The sequence below is a fragment of the Camelus ferus genome, chromosome 6 (genome assembly GCF_009834535.1).
Source record: "Camelus ferus isolate YT-003-E chromosome 6, BCGSAC_Cfer_1.0, whole genome shotgun sequence".
Lineage (NCBI taxonomy): Eukaryota > Metazoa > Chordata > Mammalia > Artiodactyla > Camelidae > Camelus > Camelus ferus.
Window position 1 is genome coordinate 574,881 of NC_045701.1, and position 22,645 is coordinate 597,525.

The 22,645-nt window shown below is 37.6% G+C and overlaps 1 pseudogene; it reads left to right on the forward strand.

The window, feature by feature from the left end:
- The window catches only part of LOC116664043, a 47,496-nt pseudogene extending 25,647 nt beyond the window's left edge, over positions 1 to 21,849 (forward strand).
- The last annotated feature ends 796 nt before the right edge of the window (positions 21,850 to 22,645 follow it).

Consider the following 22,645-nt stretch of genomic DNA (forward strand, 5'->3'; position numbering starts at 1 on the left):
TGAGAACAGGGGTACACAAGGCCTTGCAGTGGTGGTACTTGTATCATAAATTGCTTATTGGCAGACACTGTACCTATTTAATTCAGTAGATAAACAACTTAGATATTTTTAACTGTTTAAAGAATGTGCTGTTTACTGTAGAATGCTGATCTCCAAATTTTAACTTGATTTTCACTCTGCATTTGACATTGTAACTGTGAGTTCATGTGTATGTTATTCTCATTTAATTGGTATGTTTAATTTAAAATGAAACATTTTTCTCTTTCAGTGCATTTAAAATGTCACTTTATGTTTTGAAACCATCTGTTTAGTTTTTGAAATGCTGTCCTACAACCTCTGTGACTTGTTGAGGAACACCAGTTTTCGACGTGTCTCTTTGAACCTAACACGAAAGTTTGCACAGCAAATGTGCACTGTACTGCTTTTCCTTGTGACTCCAGAACTTAGTATCATTCACTGTGACCTAAAACCTGAGAGTATCCTTCTTTGTAACCCCAAACGCAGTGCAATCAAGATTGTTGACTTCGGCAGTTCTTGTCATTTGGGGCAGCGGGTAAGTATATTTCAGGACTTGTAAATTAAAATATAGAAATAAGTAGAACAGTGTAGGTAGATACTTGAAGTGTTATTAATCTGTGTACAGTTTGGAGATAATTATAGGATGGTTATCTTTAAAATGTAGCATTGAATCACTTATGTTGATACTTTGAGGAGATACCTTTTAAATTGCAAACAGTAATACTTTGAATTAGAAGGTGTTGGTTTTTCAAAGTTTATTTTAAAAAATTACATGTATGCTAAAAGACTAAGAGAAAATAGGTGACAAATATGTTAAATATTAGGTGCTTTGTTCTAACTGTATTTCCCAAAGAGGGGTTTTAGTATAAATTTGGGGAGATTCCAGTACTTAGAACATTGAATCTTTGCTATAAAATATTTCTCTAAATATAGATCCAAGCAGTGTTTTTCCTCGAAAATAGATGGATTAAAAAAAAAAAAGCAGGTAATTTTGCATTACACATGGTAATACAGTGTAGAAGCTATGCAGTTGATAAACATCAACTTATTTTGACAAATAAGTTTAAATCCTTTTTTCCTTATATAAATTCTGACACATCCAAACTAGTTTCCTTCAGAGTGCAAAAAACAGACATGTCCATAGCAATAAGTAGGTTTAGGTGTAGCTAATTTAGGAAAGCATTTTTTCCCTAAAATTCTTGGCATTATGAAAGCTACGTTAGCAGTGTTTTGCATATAAAATAGAAGTTGTAGGTTATTCTCTTCTTGAATTAGGGTCACCATCTGATAATACTTTATTCATTTTAAGTGCTATTTCTATTTACTTGTAAGTATTTGAAACTACATTTCTTTAAAAAAAAAAGTGAAAGCATAACTAACATTCAGATACTACTATTTCATACTGGCTTTCTATTTCTTGGTTTTCCAAATTCATGAAATTTCCTGTCCTGTCCAACTTTTTTCCAGCTTTTAAATATAGTGGGTTAATTTAATCATGAAGGTTTATGACCAATTAACAAGATTGTCCTTTTGTTATTTTTTGCAAATTATCTTATGGTAGTGATTGCTATAAATCATTGAAAATATTTTTAAAAATTGAAGGAGTAGGAAGCAAGGTTTGCAAATTTCAGATGCCTCTGAAAATCAGAAGATACTCTGTGGGATAAAGTATATTGTAAATGGAAAATACATGCCCATCTTGAGAGTTATTTGAATAGATTTTTAGTCTTGCAAAATGTTTTCCTATTTAAATCAAATCATATATTCTGTCCTAATGTCAAACACTACTATCCAGCCAAACTGACACAACTGTACCTTTAGCTCAAGTTTTAAACTGTGTGAGTATATCAGAATTCTCTGGAAGTCATTTACAGAGTAGACATGCGGCGGTCCTAACCTGGTTCTGCTGGCTCAGTGTTAGAAGATGGTAGGGCAATTATGTCTCAGCAGAAATTGGTCAGGGGATCCTGGAGCACAGCCTTGTGGATAACCTAACTGCTACTCAGGTAGCTGACCAACTTCCTTTCACAAGCTGGGAAATAAGACAGTGTCAGTAATAGAGAGTCTTTGGGGCTTAACAGATGCCACTGGCTTATAAAAACTTGGAAATGTAATACTTCTTCCTGGTCCCTTTGAATTAGAATTTCTTCACTCTGAGAAGCCCTTAAGGTTGAGTTTGAGCTGCTTGTGGAGGCAAAGCTTATTCTCAGAGACTTGGCTGGAGTTGTAGGTCGGGGCCATAGAAGCTTTCTGAGGAAGCAGCTCCATGCTGCTTGGCCACCTGGTTTGAGTGTTAAGTTTAGGAAGTTTAGTTACAATTTTGTTTCTTTCTTTCCGTTTTTAAATAAAACTGTCTTTGCTTTAGTGATATTTCTAGATGTAATTTCAAAATGGCTACGTGGAAATGAATTGATCTCAAGACATTCTCAGGTTACTTCGTTGGAAATAATACATTTCAAGATTTTCTTTTTCTAAGAAGTCTTAGAGCGAGGTGGGCAGGACAGGGTGGAGAGGAAGTGATTAGTCTGAAATGACTCCCAGTTGAATCTCTGTGGCATGTTTCTAGGATCTGTCTGTGAGACTAGTATAGTGCTGATGTCTGAATTTTCAGTTACATTCTACTGAGTTTATTTGACCCTTAAATCTTTAGGTTAAATACAGTTTAACTGTTAAATTCATGGTAAACCAAGTGTTAGCCATAGCAGGAAAGAATAATTAATAGAGAAATAAATAGTTCTCAGTAATATTTTCTTCTAATAAGGCATAATTTTTGAGATACATCTCGATTACTAGTTAGGATTGAACTAAATGAAAGAGCTTGAATTTTGTGTATTTTGTATTTCACAGATTTAACCACTCCCTTGAAATGTTTAGTTCTTTAAATAACATTCACAGTCTAATGTTGAAACCAACAAATGAAACTATAATAACTCTATTTTTTTTGTTAATATTAGAGTATTGTTCTTAATCTAATGTTGACCACAATTTAAAAAAACTTATTTTGGCATTAATACTATTTTGAAATGTATTTCAGATATACCAGTATATTCAGAGTCGCTTTTATCGGTCTCCAGAGGTGCTGCTGGGAATGCCTTATGACCTTGCTATTGACATGTGGTCCCTTGGGTGTATTTTGGTTGAAATGCACACTGGAGAACCTCTGTTCAGTGGAGCCAGTGAGGTATATGGTGGATTGCTTTAAAAATTCTGTTTCTGTTTTCATGGTTTTTTGTTTTTAACCTCTGACAGTGTAATCTTCAAGTTGTTTTTAGGAAAAGGTGTCTGTTTACCAGCTTAATCATTCAAGTGTTAGGTCAGTTTTGATTTTATCCATTTTTAAAATTTTCAGTTATATAATAGTGAAGTGTAGAATTATGAAATAGAAGGTGAGATCTTTCAATCTGCTGATGAAGGAGAATGGTAAATTAGATTAGAAAAATAAGTATTTTGGTATAAATTTTATTGATTTTTAAGTATAATAACAGGAAAAGATGATATTGAAGAATTGAAGTCCACCCTAAAAACAGTGTGAACGTCACTGTAAATTTTGAGGGTATGATTTGGAGTTAAAGTAAATGATGACCAGTAGGCAGGTTTGATGGATATTTGATCTCAATAATTTAGGGCAAATTAGGACTAGAGAACCTAGTTAGATCTACAGACTAATGTAATTCTTCTAGTCCCCAGGCTTTCAGTCTGTGTTCCTAGAGGACTGTTGCAAGTCAAAGGCAGTGCCGGGGAGGGGTAGGAGGGCAGGGGAGGGAGGGAGAGGCCAGGCTCCCTCACAGTCAGAGGAACTGGGCTTTCAGTGGTTTTTGAAACTATTCACTTGTGGAGTTCTGGGTTTTTGTTTGTTTGTTTCTTTTTTTTTTTTTAAAGAAAAGTTAAAAGTTGCAGATCATGATCAGTCGATTCATTTACACATGTGAGACGAGAAAGACTAATGAAATGCAATGACTTGTCCTGGGTTATACAGCTGTCAATAAATAGTGTCAGGAACCTGTCCCTTCTGCCTTCCTTTTAAGTCACTTCACTGTAGCTAGTGAGCTCCTGTTTGGCAGTAACTACCATAGTGTATATTTGTTTTTCTTTTAATAATAAATAATATTACCCTGTAATAGTACCTTTTCCATGGGTTTAAACAATATTAAGATCGCCTGAAACTTCAGTGGCTTCCACCTCACTCACGGTAAAAGCCAAAGTCCTTTGAGCAGCTTGAAGGTCCCTTACTCCCTCTGCTCCTGTTCCCTCTCTCCCACCGGTCCCAGCACATGACCTCCTGTCTGGTCTAGCCGCAGGCCCTGCCAGGCCCTTGCACTCATCCTGTGCCAGGCCTGAAGTGCGCCTGCTCCCTCACTGCATTTATAATTTATGAATGAATGAATGAATTGATGAGCAGAAGTTGGATGTACTACAGTAGAAATGACAGGGTTTTTGTTTTTATTTTGAATACGGGTAGATCAGATGAATAAAACAGTGGAAATTCTGAGTATTCCACCTGCTCATATTCTTGACCAAGCACCAAAAGCAAGAAAGTTCTTTGAGAAGTTGCCAGATGGTACTTGGAACTTAAAAAAAACAAAGATGGAAAGTGGGTAAAACAGGGAAAATTTTTTTTGAGCCTTTATTTCTTTTCACTGAACTGTCTTTAAGCACACTTTGTATTTACTTGAAATCAGTGTTACAGTTAATTGGTTCCATTGGTAACTTAAGTATATATATTTTTTATAGTTTGACCTAAACTATCTGTTATAGACCAGTGTTTGATTAATCCTCAGGGTTCTCTTTAAGGCTTCATTTTGAAAACTCTATGTCAGTGTGTGTATATACTGCACGTTTTAAATATATATATATTTAAAACGTGCAGTATATAGTGCATATGTGCATATTGTAACAGTTCTACCTAATAAAACTGAAAAAATGAAAAAAATCTATATGTCTCTGCCTTTTGAGGCAGCCGATCAAATCGCCCTTCCTTGTTTCAATGGTAGAATCAGTAGATTTGACCTTTGTTTCTTATAGTTTGGGTGTACAGTGAAGTCACAGTTAACAGTAGTGCAGCTGTGAACAGTAGAAGTCATAATTGCAGTGAATGGCTTTTTTTTTTTTTAAGTTGAGATGAGAGAGAAGGATTTTTGACTCAAGCAGTTTGTGACAAGAATATGAACTGACTGGATGGACCTTTGATAGATTTCAGATTCCCAGCTTGATGACGTGGCTAGCAGGAATCTCACATCTCCAAAATCTTTGGAAGTGAGGTTTTTAAAATGTTAGGTTTGTTTTAGTAATTTTCAGATGCCTAAACTATGTCAGTTTAAAAGAGTAAATGATGACAATTTTACATCTTGACTTACCTCCTTGTTTTGTATATCTGAAAATAACCGTATGTTTTGTAATCTAGTTTGTTTCTAGTATAAGATGGATATAATCTATAAACATATGATTGTGTGTGATATATGTACCAGACACCCTGTGACTGTAGTTCTGCATTTTTAGCACTTAAGAGGTTGCATTTTCGCTGGTTTTTATTTTGCCCTTGCATTTTAGCGATGCTGCCACCAGGAGTCATTTCCAGTGAACTGAAGGTGATGTTGTTTGCTGTAATTCACCTTCAGCTATGGAGTCTTAACTTTTAATATCAATTTTTTTTTAGAATATTAAAAAGAAATGTAGTTGTAGCTTTCACAGCTGATTTGTAACTTACTGCATTCTGCCTTATTGTCTAAAGTTTCAGGCAGTGCAATATCCGGCAGCTAAATGATACCTGCTCCACACAAAGAAAGGATGGAAAATGCCAAGCAGACATCCTGAGTCCTTTTGCCTTTGTCCACATAGCTTATCAGTCATGGCCCCTTTTCCCACTGAACCAGAGCACAGCCTGGGACTCCTCCTTAGCTTCACCAGCATTCAGAGTAGCTCCTACCAGTTGATTTTAATTAGCGTGGAGGATATGAGGCCTCTTTAATGTTTTTATCTCTCTGTGATACAGGCTTCTGCTTCTTTCTCCAATTTGAAGTTTTTTGCCTACTTCTGCTATTTTTTCCCTTTTTCTAAATGAAACATTCATCTCATTCCATTTCCCTAATCTCTGCTTTAGGAAAACCACAGTTAACTATGGGCTGTAACCTATCATTTCTCCAAAATTGGGCTATAATAATTATTATTTTAAATTATTTTGGGGGGCATTTCAAAAAAGAGTAGATAGATCTTTTCCCTTCTTAAAATTGAAAGTATCTTAACCTACATTTAATATATACTAATTATAGATTTTATGAGATTTTCCTTAGTTGCAATTAGCAACTGACTTAAGAAAATTAATTTTTAAAAGTGTAAAATAATTATTTCTCTTTAAACAAATAAACTTTTAACAACAAAAAAATCAAATCCATAACCAAATGATTACATTGTGACAGATGCACTAGGGGTTCTAACCAGAAGTATAAATAGAAGTGCATGCACTGTCAACAGGTATGTTTGTGTGGTTTATTTCCTTAGTGATTTTTATTTTTACTCTTAATTTCTCATTTTATGTTTCAAGAGCCCATTTTTGCTTCCTAGTAATGAAATTCATATTTACTATGTATTTTTTTCCTTTGGTGGGGAAGGAGGATGAAGAATTAAGACTGCAATTGATGCTGTTTTATTGAAGTATAATTTATATACAGTAAGATATGCATATTTTAAATGTTCACTTTGTTGAGTTTTAACTTATATACAGCAGTGTATCCACTACCTAAAAGACTCTTTCCGCCACCTCAGAAGTTCTCTTGTGACCCTTTTCTGTCATCCCACCCTCTCTCTGATTTCTGTAATTATAAGTTAGTTATAACTATTTCATAAGCAAAATTCTTGTCGATGGAATCTAGTATTTATTATTTTGTTTTGTTCACTTAACAGACATTGTTTTTGAAGATTCATCCATATTGTTGTGTGTCTAAGAGGTTATTCCTTTTAATTGCATCGTAGTATTTCTTTGAATGGAAATACTGTAATTTATCTGTATTTACCTCTCAGTGGTTGTTTGGGTTGTTTCCAGTTTAGGACTATTATGAATAAGGCTACTGGGAACATTTTTCATAAATCTTTTGTGCACATGTTTTTATTCCTCTGGGGTCACTACTTAGAAGTAGAGTTACCAGGTCATTAGAGTATATGTGTGTTTACCTTCACAAGAAAATACCAAATAGTCCCCCAAAGTCTTGTCATCTTATTCCCCCTACATGTGAGTGTTCAGTTGTATGACATCCTCACCATTTGATATGGTTGGTTTTTTTTTTATTTTAGCCATTCTAATGGGTATATATCAGTTTCCATTTGCATTGCTTCGCAACTAATAATGTTGACACTTTTTCTTGTGCTCATTAGCCATTCATATATCTTATTTTGTGACAGTTTGTCCAGTCTTTTGCCTGTTTGTTATAGGAATGTTTAATTATTGAGTTGTAGGAGGTTTTTGTTAACATATAGTGTATATAAGTCTTTATCACATATATGTGACAACTATTTTTTCCCAGACTGTGAGTTGCCCATTTATTTGCTTAGTTGTAGTTTTTGATTAACAGAAAATGTTAATGTTGACAAAATAAAATTTGTCAGCTTTTTTTATGAACAATCTTTACTTTCCTCAAGTTTGTGAAGATACTCCTTTGAAGGTCGTTTGTTTTGATTCTAGCTTTTACGGTCAGAGTTCATGGTCTCTCTTGAATTAATTTTTGAGTATGGGATGGGGATATAAGAGTTGAAGTTCATTTTGCTCATATGCTTACCACTAAGTTGTTGATCTGATTTGGCACATTATCCAAAAGCAATCAATCTTTTGTGTGGGGATCTTTATTTGTACTCTGCTGTTTCATTGGTCTGTCTGTCCTTGAACCAGTGCCACATTGCTGATTACTGTGGCTCTGTGGTAAGTCTCTAATTCAAGTGATATAAGCCCACCAGCTCTTCTCTTCTGTTTCAAAATTGTTGGGTTTTCCCCCCTCTAGGTCCTTTCTATTTACATAGTAAAGTTTAGAATCAGCTTATAAATTTGTATATAAAGTCCGGCTGGAAGTTTCATTAGGATTGCACTGAGATTCCATTCAGGAGAATGGACATCTTAACAGTAGTTATTCTTCTAATCTATGAACATGGTTTATCCATTTATTTAGGTCTTAAATTTCTCTTAGCATTTTGTAGCATTTAGTGCAGAAGTCTGGCACTAAATTTGTTCAATTTATTTCTAAGTTTTAAATTTTGGGGGTTAAGTGTCATTATTTTTAAAATACCATTTCTAATTTTTCATTGCTAATATGTAGAAATACAGTAGATTTCTGTATATTGACTTTCTGTCTTAACACCTTGCCAAATTTACCTATTTGTTCTAGGGTTTTTGTTTGTTTGTTTTTGGGATTCTGCAGACTTTTGTTAAATAATTATGTCCTCATGAATGAACAGTTTCATTCTCTTAATCTGTATACCTTTATTTCTTTTTATTTTGTTATACTGACAGGATCTCCATATACTGAATAGTAATGATGAGAATAGACATTTTTCCATGTACTGAGCCTTAAAGAAAAGTCATTCAACATCGGTGACATTAGTTATGTATTTTTCATAGCCCTCTATCAAGTTGAAGGAGTGGTATTTTTATGTTTAATATTTTGAGAGGTGTTTTTTAATTTGTTTTTTTAAATCATGAATGGGTTTTGAATGGTGTCACATGGCCTTTCATGTATCTGTAGACGTGATTTGAAAGCTGTTTGCTTGGTTATAATGGAGGTACTGGGGACTGAACCTAGGACCTTGTATGTGCTAAGCATGCACTCTACTACTGGTCATATGATTTTTTTTCTGTTTTGTGGTGAAGTACATGAATTAATTTTTGTAATAATTCAGCTCATGTTGTGGTAAGCCACACTTACTCTTGGTATACTGTCCTGTTACATGTTGCTGGGTTCAGTTTGCTGGTCTGTTGATAGGAGATTAGTTTCTTTGTAGTTAAGTGGATATTTGTCTAAAATTTTGTAATATTTTCATTAAATTTTGATTTTAGGATTATGCTGGTCTCAAAACTATTGGGAAGTATTCTTTCCTGATTTTTTCTGAAAGAATTTGTGTAAAACAGGTGTTATTTCTTTTGTAAATGTTTAATGGAGTTAGTGGAACTTATCATGACCTGGGATGTTCTTTATTGATTGTAGTTGACGTATTTTGTAAATATATAGCTATTTTTGAGTCAACTTGGGTAGCTACATATTTCAAGAAACTTGTCCTTCTCATCTAGGTTGTTGGATTTGCTATAAAATTACCCATAATACTTCATAATTGTCTTTTTAATTTCTGGAGGATCTGGTAGTGATAGTCTGTCTTTTATTCCTGATATTGGTCATTTGTGTTTTCTTTCCTTTTTTCTCTATTAGTCTTGCTTGTGGCTTTATCAGATTTGTGAATTTACTAATCTTTTCAAACTACTGGCTTTTGATTCTTCTCATACTCTTAGTCTAATTTCTTTCCCATTGATTTTCCCTCTGTTACTTCCTTTTTTCTCCTTACTTTAGGTTGACTTTGGTTTTTTCAAGCTTCTGAATGTGGAAAAACTTTCTTCTTTTCCTATAGCTTTTAATGGTATAGATTTCCCTCTAAGCACTGCTTTAGATGCATCCTACAGCTTTTGATATGTTTTAACTGTCAGTTTTTTGAAATGTTTCTAATTTCTCTTGTGATTTCTTTATTGGCTCATTATTTAGAATGTTATGTAATTTCAAAAGTCCAAGGATTTTTAAAGATATCTTATTTTTACTGATTTCTAATATAGTAGCATTGTGGTCAGAAAACATGATTTTACTCCTTTAAAATCCATTGAGACTTGTTTTATACATAGCATGTAAGCTGTCTTGGTGTGTGTTTCATGTACACTTATATTTGTTTGGTGTAGTGGTCTATAAATGTCAGTATAGGTCAGGTTGTTTGATACTTTTCTTTACATCCTTACTTTGTATCTTTGTATATTTGTTCTATCAATAACTGAGAGGAGTGCATAATCTTCAGTAATACTGGATTTGACTTAATCTTATCTTAGTTGCTGTTTGTTTTTTGAAGCTCTCTTAATAGGTATACCCATTTAGTATTATTAGGACTTAGTGATAAATTCAGCTCTTTTATCCCCAGGAAATACTTTCTATCTCTACTGATGGTTTGTCTTTACGTCTACTCTGTCTGATATTACTATAGCTGTACCAGCTTTCTAATTCTTACCATTTTCATAGTATATATTTTCTACCCTTTACTTTAAACCTGTTCATGTTTTTATATATAAAGTATGACTTGTCTACAACATGTAGTGGAGTCATGCTTTTTAACCCAATCAGTATCTTTCTTTCACAATGAATATTTGGCCCATTTAGTATTTCACAGGTTTGGATTTTAGACTGTTGTCTTATTTGTGTTCTGTTTTTCTTCTCTGTTCTTTGTTCCCTGTTCCTTCTTTCCTGACTTCTTTTTTGAGTCGAGTACTTTTTCATATTTTATTTCATCTTCTCTTACTGCCTTTTTAGCTATTCCTCTCTGTGTAATTTTTAATGTTGCTTATTATATGCATTTTAACTTGGCAGTTGACCTTAACAGGATATTATATCACTTGATAAACCATGTAATAATCGTGTGACGCTATCTGACCCTTCCACGCTTATCATCATGTAGCGCTTGTCATAATCCTCATGACACATCAGCTGCTTAAGTTAAAAAGGACTTTTTAAGGAGATTTAAAAAGACATAAAAAATAAAGATAATAAAAAGTTCTTTCTTTTTTACCCATATAGTTAGTTCTTCATTTCTGCAGTTCCTGATTTCCTTCTGGTATTATGTTCCTTCAGCCTGAAGAACTTACTTTAACTTTTTGTGTTATAATGAATAAGTTCTGTTGATTAATTGTCTCACCAGTTGCTTGTCTGAAAATATGTTTATTCACCTTTATTTGGGGGAAGATACTGTCTATAGATACAGACATTTCAATGGATATAGAATTCTAGGCTTACATTTCGGCAGAAGAGAGTGATGGTATAATATTGTTTAAAGATGTTAATGATTTTTTTTTCTGTATTACATTATTTCTAAAGAGAAGTCATTGGTTTTACTAAGCATTGTTCTCTTTATAAAATATTTCTCTTCTTCCTGGCAGGTTTTTCTTTTCTTTTTTTTAATGTTTGAGTTTTCAGCAATTGACTATTAGGTCCTTCTGTATTGTTTTCTTTACATTTATTTTCCATGGAGTTTGCTAAGTTAGATCTGCGGGTTGATCTCTTTCCAGTTTTTTTTTTTTTTAATTAATGCTTAGACATTATCTTTTCAAATGTTCTGTTTCACTCTTTCTTCTAATTCTCCAGTTAAATGTATGGTGCTCAGTATTATCTCAGAGGTCTCTGTTCAGGTTTACTCCTTTTGCTTTCCTTTTGTGTGTTAGTTTGGTTAATTTTTGTTAGTTTAGTTGTGGGGGGTGTTGGATGATTCTTTTTGCTTTGTCTTCTAGTTCACTATTTTAATTCTGCTGAATCCAGTCTGCTGTTAAAAATCATTAAATGAATTCTTCATTTCTGATACTGCATTTTTTAGTTCTGAAATTTTCACATTTTTATTTACCTTTTTTTTTTAATAGTTTTAATTTTCTCTTCTGAAACTCCCCAACTGTCCACACATGTTATCTGCCTTTTGAACTAATTTCTTCTTATCATGGTTACTTTTAAATGCCTTTCTGCAAGTTTCAACATTTGGGTCATTTATTTATGTAGGTTTTCTACTATTTTTTTTCAGCTTGATTATGGACCCAGTTTTTGTTTCTTATGTCTGTAATTTTTTAAATGTGTGCTGGACTTTGTGTATTTAAGAACAGTTGATGTGGAAGTGAATCTTGGTTCCCTGTAGAAAGAGGCATGCCTCTCGCTCTCCAGACCATGAGTGTGAAGAGATTGAGTCAATTTCTTTGTAGTTTTAGCTGAATCTGGGCTTTGTTTGTTTTGTTTGTTTAACTTAGATTCTATTCTCCACTGTCTTCATAGGTTTTAAACAGTGTTTGTGGAGACTGGAGCGATCTTTTATACATGTTGAACAGCCAGCAGCCCATTCCTAACTACTTGTGCTTCAGGGCCATCTGTGCCCATCCAGTTGCTCCAGGCCCAACTTTGCAGAGCCCTGGGGGATCCTCTCCGGGTCTCTGCCTGTCCCATTCTTCAGCCTAGCCACACGTAGCTGTTAGAAGTTGGTTTGGAGTTGGGCTGGATTCTCCTTCCTCAGATCTGTGGCATTTGCTCTTCTCCCACCATAAGTCTCTTCTCTCCTAGGAAAGGCTTTTCACTTTCTAGAATTTAGTTAATTGTGGTTTCTTTAGTCCTCAGTTCTCTGATGGGTTTTTAAAAAGCAGTGATTTTGTGGTTTGCCTGCCTGGCTTGTTCTTGATTTTTAGAGTAAGAGCAATGGTCTCTTGCACATTTCTACATTGTTCTTAGAAACAAAAATCCACTGATACTATTCTGAATAAATTCAGCAGTCTTAGGGATTTTAAAGGTTATATTGTTATTTGTTGAAAAATGAGTTTCCAGAAAATCTCAGTGCATGCTAAGACAATTTATTATCAAATATATTTTCTAAAGGGAGGCATAAATAATTTGCTTTTGATTTATCTGAATAGGAGCAGGGAGAGTTAGACCTGGGATTCTTTATTAGGATTGATCCCAACAGCTTTAATGAGCCGCGGTTACTGAGGAAGTACACCTGAGTTCACAGGTGCATCGGGCAGAAAAGAGGTTCACCCCCCACCCCCACCCCCCCGGGGCTGGGTCAGAGGTTGGCACGCTGCCTTTGCAAAGGACCCCACTGTAAAGCTTTAGGCTTCATGGGCTTCTGTTACGTATTGTTACTTGGCTTTGTTTTTCACAGTCTTTAAAAATGAAAAAAAGTTCATAGCTGAAGCTGTATAAAAACAGAATCTGGGCCAGGACGTAGTTTACTGATCCCTGGGCTAGATGATCTTTATAGTCATTTTTGGTCTCAAAATTATTTTGAATTTCTCCGAACTACAGTGCATTCAGAATAGTAATGTGTGAAAATACAGAGGCTCTAACTATAAAGCATTCTTTTTAATAAAGGCCTCAACATATCATACATGTAAACATATTTGATGTTATGTAGGCTTTTACATATTCCATCAAATTTAAAGGAAGTCTTTTCATCTTTCTTTTTAGGAGTATAAACCACCAGGAACCCGTAAACTTCATAATATTCTTGGAGTAGAAACAGGATGACCTGATGGCGTCGTGCTGGGGAATCGGGCCATACAGTAGCTGACTACTTGAAGTTCAAAGACCTCATTTTAAGGATGTTTGATTATGACCCCCAAACTCAAATTCAACCTTACTATGCCCTGCAGCACAGTTTTTTCAAGAAGACAGCTGACGAAAGTACAAACACGAATAATAGCATGTCCACGAGCCCCGCCATGGAGCAGTCACAGTCTTCGGGCACCACCTCTGGTATGTCTTCAAGCTCAGGTCGGTTCTTTTGAGATTAATTAGGCTTTGACATGTTTACCCTTTTCTTTTCAAAGTGGGGGTTACTTTAAAGTGTTTTTAAGGTTTGTTAATGGGTAGGGAAGAACTATTTTCCTTAAATCTGTTCTTTGTGGGTAGTAAAAAAAAAAAAAAAGTCACCTCCCCTGAAGCTCCAACACTTAGTTATATGTGTCAGTAAATGCTGCTTGGGAACAAAACCAAAATTTTAAATTGTTTTTAAAATGGAAATACTTGGTCTACATGCTTGAGTTTTCCCGATGTAACCAAACTTGGTTACATTTTAGTTCAGTGGTTGATGTGAAAGACCGCAGAGAATTGGATGCCTTTCTGGTATACTTTCGCATTAATAGAAATTTTTTTGGTGACACAGTTCCAGTTTTAATGGTACAGTTGCAGGATATGTACTTGGACAGAATTAGCTTTCAACTCACAAGGTGTGTTGTGCTGTGATACTTCAGGGGGATTGTCGGGGACGAGCAGCAGTGGGAGAGCCAGGTCGGACCGAACGCACCAGCACCTGCACAGCAGCGGGCACTTCTCCGCCGCTGTCCAGGCCATGGACTGTGAGACACACAGCCCGCAGGTGGGCCCTGGCACCGCCCTTCATCCCGTGCCCTGCCGTGCCTGGGGGGGCAGTACTGGGTGCGAGGTGTCTTCTGAATGATTGTGTCATTTACTCTGCAGGGCCGTACCTTCCTCGTTTATAAGGCATTCTGATTTATTTCTGACTGAAGAATCACATCCTTGTTTAGAAATAGCTCACATTTATTGAGCGCATACCAGCCATTGCTCCAAGTGTTTTTTCCGTGTTTATTCATTTACTGCGGCAGCATTTTGAGCCTCACACAGTGTGGATTTTCATGTTACATTGGGAACTGAGACTTCAGTGGGTTAAGTAACTTTCTGAGGCTCATCTTAATTACTGCACTCTCTGCCTCCTGTGACCTTTGATTATGGACAGGCCTACATACTGAATCAGAATCTGATTCTGAATTGTAGTTTGATTTTCACCTCCATGTTGTTTTGTTTCATTTTTTGTTTGGAGGTTTTTTGTTTTTCAAACCTGTTAAAGAGGATCTAATTAAGTAAATTTTTTAAGGGGTGAAGCAGATGGTGGTAGTAAAAATATTCATTAAATACCGTTTGTAAAATAATAAGTTAATTCATGCTGAGTACTGCATAGCGGTGTTTTATAACAAGAGGCCAGTATATTATTTGATGAGTGAAATAAAACTGAAGTTGATGAACACCAGCCCTTGTCCCTGGTGCAGAAATCTGCATGTGCAGCTATCTGCTCACAGTCACCGGCCTTCCTGGGCAAGCTTTCCTGGTTCTCCAGCCATCATCTCTCTCCCATTCTCTTTAATAATGGTTTCAAACCCTTCTTCTCCTCTCAGAAACCTTTGGTCTTGCCTCCTCTGTTCTCTCTCACTCATCACTGTGTAAGGAACAGCCTTACAAAAGGGACTCCTCACTGTGTGTCACCAGCCTCCGTTTGTCCTGTCCATGTCTCTCCTTGTCTGCAGCCCCTACTCATCCCCAGGTCTCCCGTCGGAAGCAAAACCTTGCCCTGGCCCATGTCTTTCTCGCCCCACATTTCTGCTTCCTGTGGGCTCTGTCTTGTCCCCCTTACCAGCTCCTCAGCTCGCCCCAGCTGGGCTGCCTCCCGGCTCCAAGAGCTGCTCCTGCAGTGTCACCAGTGGTTGTCACGAGGTGCTCAGAGGGCACACGGTCACTTCGTTCTGTTCCTCACTCACATTGACAACACTGGCTTGCCCCTGCTCTTCGAAGCTCTCTCCTCCATCTTACTTGTCCCTTGTCCCACCCCAGTCCCACCCCCGCTGTCTCCTTTCTGGATTCTCCTCCTCCAACCCTGTGCCCCTCTCCCTCACATGACACACTTCCTGGTCACCTCACAGCTCTAACCAATGACTGTAGCAACTGTCCTGAGGCACATCACTTAACATCTTTATTTCTGCCCTACATGTCACTCCTGAACCTCATGCCTTTATTTCTAATCATCTACTGTCAGTATCACTTTGAAAGGCTCCACAACACGACACTCCAGATGCGGCCCATGAACAGCTGCCGTCATTTCCACGTCCACCACTGCCCTCCTGCCCTTACCTGTTCTTGGTGCAAATGGCCCTGAACTCACCCTTTTGCTCAGGTCGTACACCTGGCGCCTGGGGAGTTGATCCGGACTCCTCTCTCCCTCATGCCCACAGCGAATCAGAGGGTGGAGAGCGTGCGTTCTGAATAGCCTGTGTGTGTTTTTATTCTCCCCACCTCACTTCACCCCCTTGCGACAACCATCTCTAGTTTATCTGATTAGAAAGACTATTCTGACTGGTCCTCCACCGTCCAGTTTCATTCACCAGTCTATCCCGTTCTCTTCTCTGAAGCCGAGTCAGTGTTCAGTCAAGCAGTCTGATCCAGTTCTTGGCCTTCTCTTGTACTGAAAAAGAATTCAGACTCCTTAGGAGGGTTACCGTGGTTCCGGCGGTCCGGCCCCTACGCAGGCTGCTCGTCCTCCTCTCTGGTCTTACTGGATGCTCTTCACTTTTTGGAATATAAAATGTGTGTTCTCTCTCACGTTTCTCCCATTGTCTGCGCTCAGCCTGGAGTGCTCCTTTCCTCTGTCCTTGCCTTGGTAACTACTGTGTATCCTGCAGGTCTTAAATATCACTGCCAAAGGCTTTCCCTGATTCTCTAGAACAACCTTCCTTCCTTCTTCCCTTTCTCCCTCTAAATACAGTTGATGCTGCAAACACACAAAACGATCCAGGGAGTAGTCCAAGCCACCTGGGCCCCCACCTGTGTGTAACAGATGTCAGTGTTGTGCCTTATTTGCCTCAGCTCTTTTCTTATTTAATTTTTGAATAGTTGATACATTCACATGGTTTAAATTAAACAAAAGAGGATTCAGTGAGCCGTCTTCCCTTCTGTGTCCTCTAGCCACCTAATTTCTAAATTAATGTTACTAGTTTTATGTATACTTTTTGAGATATTTTATACACATGCAAGCAAATACAAATACATATTCTTCACCTAACCTTTGTACACAGATGGTAGCGTACCATGCATACGGTTTCACATCTGGTTTTTTATTTTAACATGTTACACGTGTATTTAAAAAATTTATATGTATGTATATATTTATCTTTCTGTATCATTACATAGAGAGCTTTTTCATTTTTTTAAGTCATAGTATTCCATTGTTTAGATATTCTGTAAGTCATATCAGTAGCTCATACTAGCTTATTTCAGTCTTTTCTTACTACCACAAATAATGCCATAATAAATAACCCTGTATGTAAATCATCCACACATGCAGTTTGTCTGTGATAAAAATTCCTGGATGTGAAATTGCTGGGTCAAAGAATAATGTGGTTTGTCATTTTGTTAGCTGTTGCCAAGTTGCCCTCCATGTAGTGTTATCAGTTTAGCTTCCCAGTAACAGAGTTCGGAGACACAGTCAGTGTGATCACCTTTGGAGAAGTCTGAAATGAAAAATGGTGCTGGACAGAGTATAGTTATATTTTGTTCATTTCTTCTTATGCATGAATTTTGAGTAGCTTTGTTAATTTTTTAAACTTTTTTAATTGAGTTATAGTCATTTTACAATGTTGTATCAAATTCCAGTGTAGAGTACAATTTTTCAGTTATACATGAACATATATACATTCATTGTCACGTTCTCTTTCGCTGTGAGCCACCAGAAGACCATGTATATATTTCCCTGTGAGTAGCTTCATAATTTAAAAACCATTAGTGTTTTCTGAGAACTTTCTGTTTTTCTACTGGATTATTTTCAATAGTATTTCTGCAATTTTGATTCTGAGACCACCTTCATTGAGTAAATACTTAATGATCCGTGCTATCTACTGGTGCTAAAGACACAGTCTTTGCCTTCCTAGCACTTACAGTGACACAGTAAATAAACAAAACCTAATGTAATTGAGAATAGCTGTTTGTTGGCTGGACTATATTAATGCAAGTAGGCCCAACTGATAACAGATCAGTAGACCCCCAAAATATGGTAGCTAAAGGAATAAAAGTACTCTTTTTTATGTAATAGTCCTGAATGGGTATTCAGGTTAGGGGTGTGGCTCTCCCCTACCATCCTGCGACTGCCGGTCCCTGAGGGCCTAGTTGTCTGCTGCCTCCAGCAGGCGAAGGACTTGGGAGGTAATTTAGGGGCCATATCTGGCCATGACATAGGGACTTTCATTCATATTCCTTTGACTAAAACAGTCACACGGCCATGTCTTGTACAGGGAAGGCTAGTATATGGGGTGCAGTCATGTGCTCAGGAAGAAGAATATGTTTTTTGAGGACAACTAGTAGCCTGTGCTGCAGAAGTTGGGGCAGCATTAGCCGTGGTGGTGAGGGGAGACTCTGAAACTGAAAGGGTGTGGAAGAAGCATGCAAGCAGAAATTAGAAATCAGAGCATTCTAGGCAGAAGGGAACAGTAAGTACAAATACCCTGAGGCATTTGAAAGATTCTGACCAGGTGGAGGAATAGAAGGAAGACCCTGTATAGTCAGAGCCCAGGTGGCTGGAGGGAAAGGTTGGAGAGATAAGCATTGTATAGATTGTGCAGATTGCACATGGGTTTTGGATTGTTCTGTTTATCCATTCATTCGTTGGTGGACACTTAGGTTCTTTCCATGTTTTTGCTATTGTAAATAATGCTGTAGTTAACATGGGGGTACATGTATCTTTTGAAGATAGTATTTTTGTTTTCTTCAAATAAATATCTAAAAGTAGGGTTGCTGGATATGGTTGTTTTGTTTTTAATTTTTTGATGAACCCCCATACTATTTTCCACAGTGGCTGCACCAGTTAATATTCCCACCAACAGTGGGATTCCCTTTTCTCCACATCCTTGCCAACACTTGTTATTTGTTGTCTTTTTGATAATAGCCGTTCTAACAGGTGTGAGAGGATAACTTGTCATGGTTTTGATTTGCATTTGCCTGATAATTGATGGTGTTGAACATCTTCTTTTGTACCTGTTGGCCATCTGTATGTCTTCTTTGAAATATGTCTATTCAGATCTGCTCATTTTTTAATTGGATTGTTTGGGTTTTTGCAGTTGAGTTTTATGAGCTCTTTATATATTTTGGATACTGGCCCCTTATCAGAGACACGATTTACAAATATTTTCTCTGATTCAGTAGGTCGCTTTTTCATTTTGTTGGTTCCTTTTGTGCAGTAGTGTTTTAGTATGATATAGTCTCATATGCTTATTTTTGCTTTTGTTGCTTTCGCTTTGGTGTCAGATTCAAAAAATCATCACTAAGACCTGTGTCAAAGAGCTTACCACCTATGTTTTCTTCTAAGAGTTTTATGATTTCAGGTCTTAGGTTCAAGTCTTTAACCCATTTTGAGTTAATTTTGGGGTTTGATACCAGATAGTGGTTGAGTTTCATTCCTTTGTATAGCTATCTAGTTTTCCCAACACAGCTTGTTGAAGAGACTGTCCTTTCTTCATTGTATGTTCTTGGTTCCATTATCATAAGTTAATTGACCATATATGTGTGGGTTTGTTTCTGGGTTCTCTTTTCTGTTCCATTGATCTATGTGTCTGTTTTTATGCTATACTATACTGTTTTAGTGACTATAACTCTGTATTATAGTTTGAAATCACAGAGCATGATGCTTCCACCTTTGTTGTTCTTTCTCAAGGTTGCTCTGGCTATTCAGTGGTTTTTTTGTGGATTACAAATTTTAGAATTATTTGTTCTCTATTTTTTTTAAAAAAGACCACTGGAATTTTGCCATAGGGATTGCATTGACTCTGTAGATTGCTTTGGGTGGTTTAGACATTTTAACAACATTGATTCTTGCCATCTGTGAGCATGGACTATCTTTCCATTTATTTTGTTTTCTATTTCTTTTATTAGTGTCTTGTTTTCAATATACAGGTCTTTCACTTCCTTGGTTAAATCTATTTCTAGGCATTTTATTCTTTTTGATGCCATTGTAAATGGGATTGTGTTCTTTCTCTGTTTGATATTTCCTTATTAGTGTACAGAAATGCAGCAGATTTCTGTTACTGATTTCGTACCCTGCAACCTTACTGAATTCATTTATTAGTTCTAACAGGTTTTTGATGGAGTCTTTATAATATCATGTCATCTGCAAATAGTGACCGTTTTACTTCTTCATTTCCAATTGGGATGCCTTTTATTTCCTTTTCTTGCCTAACTTGGATTTGTGCTTTTAATAAAGAATTATTCTTCCTATTCTTTGGTGAGTGGTTTGGAAAAAGGCAAGGATGGAAGACGGGAGTTGATTGAGTTAGGAGGCTGTTTTGTTAGTCTGGGCAAGAGATGGTAGTGGCCTCATCTAGGGTCAGGTTTTGGAAATGGAGAAGAGAGGCCAGGCTGGGCTCTGGCTTGGAGGTGGCTTCAGTAGTGCTCGCTGGCTGTCTGAATGGAGGGTTGGTCACGCCGCTGGATGAGTAGTAGGGCTTTTATCAAAAAAGGAAAGATGGAGAGGGGAGGGGCTTTAGGGGGACAGTAAAGAATTCCTTTGTGACCCATAAGAAATATTTACGCTCTGGCCCTTTCCAGAAAAAGTTTGCTGACGCCTGGCATAAGCAGTGCTCCCAAGGAAAGAAGGTGGCCAGTAAAATATATGAGCCTGTTTATGGGTATAACTTGCTGAAGATTTCATAGTAAAATGTTTTTTACCCTTGAACGTATTTGGAAGTTTGTGTTACAGAACTATCTAACACATTAAAGTTTCAAAACCCTCTAATTAATGTAAATGCTAGTGTTGTAGCCTTTCATTGAAGATTGAAACTTGGCAGCGGTTCTCTGAATAAATCCTCTTAAAATCTGTTCTTCCAGGTGCGCCAGCAATTTCCTGTTCCCCTTGGTTGGTCAGGCACTGAAGCTCCCACACAAGTCACTGTTGAAACTCATCCCGTTCAAGGAACAGCCTTTCATGTAGCCCCTCAACAGAATGCATTGCATCATCACCATGGAAACAGTTCCCAGCACCACCATGGACAATGAGCCTTGGGTAACCGGACCAGGCCAAGGGTCTACAGTTCTCCAACAAATAGCTCCTCTACCCAGGATTCTATGGAGGTTGGCCATTGTCACCACTCCATGACATCCCTGTCCTCCTCAACTACTTCTTCCTCCACATCTTCCTCCTCTACTGGCAATCAAGGCAGTCAGGCCTAGCAGAATCCGCCCAGTGGCTGCTAATACCTTGGACTTCAGACAGAATGGAGCTATGGACGTTAATTTAACCATCTGCTCCAATCCCCGCCAAGAGACTGGCATAGCTGGACATCCAACGTACCAGTTTTCTGCTAATACAGGTCCTGCACATTACCTGACTGAAGGACATCGGACAATGAGGTAAGGGGCTGACAGAGAAGAGTCCCCCATGACAGGAGTTTGTGTGCAACAGAGTCCTGTAGCTAGCTCGTGACTAAATTGAAACGAGTTTGTTTCTTGTGTGTTTTTATAGAAATGGTGTTTTTTTTCCAAAAAACAAAGTGCAAAGCTGCTTGAATCAGAAGGAGATTAACACACTCATCCGCTACAAGAGGGCAAAGCTGACTTTTTTTTTTTAACTTGAAAAGATTGCAAAGGGACAATGAAGTTTTTAAAAGAGCCATGTCCAAACCCATCTTCATGGATAGCTCAGAGGTGTCCTCTTTTTGCCTCCTTCATTTTAACCTGCTACATCCCAGTCATAGTGGGGTTTTTTGTCTTTCTATTCCACAAAATTTACTGTTCCGATGTTGGTCTTGATCAGTTGCCAACTAATTTTAAAATAAAAGGCACTGCACATAATTTGCATAAAGGGCCCCAAGAGGGTGTTTTTTTTCCTCCTTTCTGTTTTTCTTTTTTTTTCTCCCCATTTTTGTTTTGTTTTTGTTTTATTTCGGGGGGGGACGTTTGGATTTTTAAGTCCTCCAAACACACTTGGGCACGGAAACGCAGTCCTGTCAGGAAGAGGGACTTCCAGCTCACACAACATCCATCACCTTCAGCTGTATGGAAGGGATGGTGGTATTGGCATTTGTAAGACACAGTAAGCCTGTCTGTCCTTTTATTTATGCGAGTTGGGATTAGCAGCAATATTATCAGAAGACATTTCCCATTATAATTGGGCCATTTACAGAAGAACACGAGAAATTTAGCTTGTCTTGTTTAGGTGAGGTGTGTATAATGGGTCTTCCTGCTTTCTTGCTGTGCAAGAAGCCTACTAGTCAAATGGGTGGGAAACAGATTTCTGATTTCTTCAGTCCCTGAAAGAGTTCAGGTGTGTTTTGAGTGAAGGGTGATTTTATTAAATCAGAAAGGAGTGGACTGTCCAGCTGACCATGGACAGTGTAATGGCCTTAGCTCGGGTGTCTTGAGCCAGAAGCAGGTTGAGAAAGAATTAGAGCACAGAGATATTTTAAGAGCCATTTGAGGCTGGACATCATGTTTTCAATCTGTTTGTGTGAAACCTCCACCAGGAGCTTCAATATTGTGAAACACACATTCAGGATCTTGCTAGCAGAATTAATGAACTAATTTCAGTGAACGGTATTTTGTACCGTGATTTTAAAGACCTTGGGTATTGTGTGTGATGTCAGTGAGCTGCTGCAGCACCGTGGCAATGAGTGTCTTTTGGTGGGCCATCGCCAGACCGCAGCCATCTATTAAAATCTGTTGACCTCCTTGCAGGGGGAAGGGGGATTACTTCAGGCTGGGCCGTGGCTCTGACATGCCCGTGAGGAAGCCGCAGGTGGTGGAAGCGCTGAGTGGAAAGAAGATTGTGCACATGGACTTCAGGGTCCTGCACTGCCTGGCGGTCACTGATGCAGGGCAGGTAAGTGAAATCTTGGCAAGTCTTTGTTGTTTCAAAAGTGCAGCTTGTGAGGAAAGGAGGTGAGTCCTGGTCCTTGAACCAGGAGGGCTGGCTTGGTCCATTGGGTTCTTGTGTACACCTGCCCAGGAGCCAGGGTGAGTAGAGGCACCCAGGAAGGAGGTGCTGACTGACGCAGGTCCCACTCAAGTGTCTTATGGGGAGATATATATATGTACTTCATGTCAGAAGTTAA